The following is a 5,204-nucleotide window of genomic DNA, read 5'->3' as shown; positions in this document are numbered from 1 at the left end:
TGCCAGTCCAATTAGAATCCAGCGTAAGAATCCAAAAAAATATTCTTACGGATCGTTTAGTAAAGAATCAAATAAAATAGCATTTTTTAAATTTTTCCTCTGAGGAGTTGATGTCCCCTGAGTATTGTTCATGGTTGTCTTCTCTGCGCTTTGACTCCCAGGCCTCAGGTATGTTCTTTTTTTCATCTTATATCTTATTTGGCTATTGTTCTCTTTTTTGGTTGTTGCTTATATTGTATTTTTTTTTGTATCCCTCTTGTATCCCTGGGTATGGATCCTTTCGAGGGGAAACATATGTATTAGATGTCCATTTTGTACTGTATTTTGCATTGTATTGTTTTGAATAATAAATTTATTCTTCTTCTTCTTCTTCTTTATGACTATTTTGTTTTTAAGCCAACTAGAATATAATTACATGATAAGGATAGCCAAAATAATATAAAATATTCTCTTTCAGGTATTAAAAGATATTCAGATGATCTTTTGGCTTTAAACTATGAAGAGTTAATTGGGATTTCAAAAAATATTGGCTATTCAAAAAATTTGTTTTTAGTATAATGAACTTCTGACTAAATATGTGAGAATGGTTTTTCGTTATAATTTCCCTTTCTTTCTCTGATTCTGAAATACCATGTTGTGTCTGTGTCAGTTTTGAAGGCTGTTAAGTTTTACAACGGTTTCCGTTGAAAAACTTATTAATATAACACTAAAATAAAAGTTTCAATTTTTCTAAGCCACCTTTGATTTCTTGAACATAGATTTCTTCTAAAAAAAAATGTACCCATTCACTAGTTTGCTCCTAACAGGGATGCATCTAATCTCCTTTAGTATGATTTTTTTATGATTTTATTAATATACAATTATTTCACATTGTTCGCCTATTATAGGGATAACATATAAAACAACTTATTGTAGGTGTGCCGTTATACTTGGTTCAGGAATTTAAAGCGTCGAAATTATAAAGGCTAGTATGTATTTATCTGATGAGCCTTGATTTACGGTGATCACTTATGGATAGCTTATTAGATTTGAGACGTTTTCACTCTTGAGCTTACGATGGCTTATATTTGCCAACTACAATGTTGCACCCCCATGGATCCTTCTTTCTCATTGACCATGTTTGCTTGTAGCTTTTGCCTAGGTATTTAGGTGTGTTGGTAAGGTCAACACATATTCATCTTAAGGTTAAGATGAATTGAAATGGAATAGTTGTGGGCATCAAGTCATGGCTAATTGTAGAAAAAGCCAAGACAGATAGCCCAATTGAGTGAGAAGCAAACCTGGCGTTAATTCCCCCCTTATTAGGATTGTACAAAAAGGAGATTAGTTCATTTGTTAATGGATATGTATATCTATTATCCGTTCATGCGTCATTGCTAGGGCCTCAGTCAAGTGCTTATCTGTCTAAACTAGTAAAAAATTTTAGGCTACTACTTTTCCAGAGATGGGGTAACAGTTTTTTTTACCAAGTAATTACTTTTAACATATTATAAGTAAAAAAAAATGAAGTTATGGAAAAGGAATATGGTTATGTTTCCTAAAGACAACTGTGCAAGTTTAGGCTACTGCCACAGGGAGTAAAAAAAGACAAGAAAAGTAAAAAAAAGACAAAAAGACAAGAAAAGCAAAAAAAAGACAAAAAGACAAGAAAATTAAAAGAAGACAAAAAGACAAGAAAAGTAGAAAAAAGAAAAAAAAACACAAGAAAAGTAGTTAATGTATTTACATCATGTTGGATCTTACTGTATAAAGTGCTGTAGTTTTTATCGACTTTCCAAACAATTGATTCATCAGTATATAGACAGAATGATGTGTTGAAGACCCTTGGTTTAGAAACATACAGGTTAAATAGCAGGGGACTGAGTATTGCTCCAATTGGCTGTTTAGCATTTTACTGATTATTTACAGTTTGTTATAATCTAACTAGACAATTGACTATAGTCGATTTGACTATCAAGCCAAATACTAGCTTACTCAAAGTCCGAAAAATTGAAATTTTGTTCCTTTGTCAGTAATTCAATTGTTTAATTGTCAAGCAAAATTTTTAGAGGAATCCAAACGAATCTTTTTTAGATACCTTAAAACCTTCTTTGTTAAAAATTGTAAGACCCATAAGTGAAATTGCTAACATCTACAAGTGACTACATGCTGATTCTACTCAGAGACAGGAGTCATAAAAAGTCAGTAGCATTTGAAGGTAGAACAATCAGAGTAGTTGTCACTACAAAAGATGAAGTACCTAAGGGTGACAGTAGTTCAACAATAGTCATAGGTGGCACTTGAGGGAGGTGGGGGCTGAGGGACGGTTGCCCCACCCCATATTTTGGAAAATATCATAATGTATTAAGTAAACCTAAAAAGTGTAATTGGCAAGAAATTGGTCAACGCTAGGTTAATTTAAACTAAAGTTTGACTCTTTGTCACAACTCAACTTTTTAAAACAGTAAAAACTTTAGCGTAAAGAGTGAGGCGTTGAGGAGGGGACAGCACCTTTCATATACAAAATAATTTCTGTTCGTTCTATGTTTTAATGTCGCTACTTACATTTCAGTTAAAATAACTTGTTGTTTTTTTATTATTTCTGAAGGTTTTTCAACTAATGGTGGTTCGAATTTGGCTCCCCGTACATGAAAAATTAAAACAAAATTTGTATATTAATTTTAGAAGATTTACTCCGTTTATGAACGATTGCCTCCTCCTCATTACCTTGCTCTTTACGCTAAAGCTACTAGCACTCCTCCTCATTACCTTGCTCTTTACGCTAAAGCTACTAGCACTCCTCCTCATTACCTTGCTCTTTACGCTAAAGCTACTAGCACTCCTCCTCATTACCTTGCTCTTTACGCTAAAGCTACTAGCACTTCAAAAAAAAGCTTCCTATTCTAATTAAAATGAACGCTCTGTTTCAGTGAACGCTCTTAAAAAACTGGGACTAACAATCAAACTTTAGCGTAAAAAGCAAGAAAAAGGGATTGTAACTAATCAAGTGAAGAAGAGAAGGTAAAAGTCAGAATTATTCGTCATCAAAACTAAAAGTAATTAAAATCTAGACTGCATTAGGCGGGATTCTTATTACCTGGATGGGTTTGGAGTAGCTTAATTACATTTGGTTTGCTTTTTTGGGTGGGAGGGAAGGGAGGTCAATTGTTTTTGGTCCCCTCCCCCCCCCAAAAAAAAAAATATTGCTTCTAGTTTTCTTATCTCTTCTTGCATTATTTTTGTTGTTCCATTCTTCTGATTTCGTATTGCTTTTGTTCTTATTCTTTTGTTGTACTAATATAAATGAATAAATAAATCTTAAAACGAGTACATCTAAAACTGAATATGCAAATCAAGCTTAAAACGAATAAAATATTTTACCATTGTAGCATAGATGAAACCCAAAACGAACAGAAATTAAATAAACAATCATAGCAAACAAACATACAACATGTAATAATATAAATTAACAAGTAAATCTTAAAACGAGTAAAGCTTTAATTAAATATGCGAATCAAGATTGAAACAAACAAAACTGACTACAAAAAAGAGACTGGGTCTGCCTCCTTCCCTAACTGTAAAAGTCAAAAACTTACTACGTCATTTGCACTTTACTGAAAACGAATTATATTACACATATTTTCTTGCGTACATACTACAACACTGAAAATAAAGATGAAATTACAGTTAAATTAAACTTTGATATGACGGAATTTTCAGCAGCTGTTATCATTATATATCAAATATTTAGTTTAATCTTATTTTTTCCCAAGACCGTTGGCGACAAATTTAGTTTCACTACAAATTTAGAATTTAGCTACTGCCTCCTTTCCTAACTTTAAAATCTAAAGCCTACTGCGCCATTGGCGCTTCAGTGAAAGCTAATATTCTCTTTTCCAGTCGTAACAGCATTAAAATGAAAATAAAATTATACTATTCAAATTTTCCTTATTCAGTTTTATCTATTACAAAAAGAATTTTACTTTTTCAATTTTATTTATTTAAATAGAATTAAACCTTTAGCCTTCTTATAATATATGAAACGCTAGATGAGTTTAATACCTTTTGACAATAAGATTTTTCTCCTTATTGAATTGAATTTATTTATAACCCGTTATAATACACATGAAAAACGGAGTATAATGTGAATAAAAGAAAAGAGGAAAAAGGAAATGACCTAAAAAATGACACAAAAAACTTTGCAACACTTCACCTTACTTAAAAACAATTAAAACATACAAAAGCGAAACATTCATTGAATCAAAATAGCGCTCCATGGGTGCCGACCAATTCTACTATTATAAGCTACTATGCTTTTTCTGATAGAAGCATTCGGGTCTATGATGCCGTATCTTTTAATGACCCAGGAGTTGCTTGACCATGGTGGAAGGGCAAGCAGGTATTTGGCATACCGAAAATAGATTCGCCCAAGTTCCTTCGTCTCGGTTATCGTAAACGTACGCCAAAAAGGTGCAAGGTATAGGAAATTCGGGAGTGCAGAAGCATTGTAAAGTTTCGCTAGCAGTTTGCGGTTGAGTCGAAGTTTGTATATAAATGTGATATTTATATACTATAAAATATCGCATTCAGACGCCTACTGGTACACAAATTTTAGCCCACTGTGCCATTGCTGGTGTGGATGACTCTAACAGATAACAAGCTGAAGATGATCGATGAGCTCAGGTTCCATCCGAGTTTTTATCCTGCTGGTAAAATGGGTTCTAACTATAACTGAAGAATTCAATATTCATTCACTGCCAATATTCTTATGCCATTATTCTTTAGACTGCTAATGCTAATAGGCTAATAGGCATACAAAAGACTGTTAAATCGGGAATTTGTGGTAGAAACTAGCCAAAATTGTCCAGAACCTGAAGGTGTTTCAGAAATTGAATATCTTGTTGTTACATCAGCATCATCATCTTAGTACTAAAATGTGAAATACCTTAATCTTAATTTTATGTTCAATAGTATGCCAAAATTGACAAGAATGTATTGCAAATTATATATTTTAACCAAATTGTAAGTAGCCTAGTGACTTATATAGTTGGTATCAATTTAATAAGCAGTTTTTCTCCTATTCTTGGTCCTGGATAGCCTAGTTTCAAAAGCATAGGAGCTTTGTCAGCCTAGCTCTCAGTTTGATGGTTTGTTTGTGCTTCAGTTATTTTATTAGTCAAAAGATAAAGCTACATTGAAAGCACCTTCTATCTGGCCACCATCTT

Source organism: Artemia franciscana, chromosome 8 (genome assembly GCF_032884065.1).
Source record: "Artemia franciscana chromosome 8, ASM3288406v1, whole genome shotgun sequence".
In the NCBI taxonomy this organism is placed as follows: domain Eukaryota; kingdom Metazoa; phylum Arthropoda; class Branchiopoda; order Anostraca; family Artemiidae; genus Artemia; species Artemia franciscana.
This window is presented reverse-complemented; position numbering follows the sequence as displayed.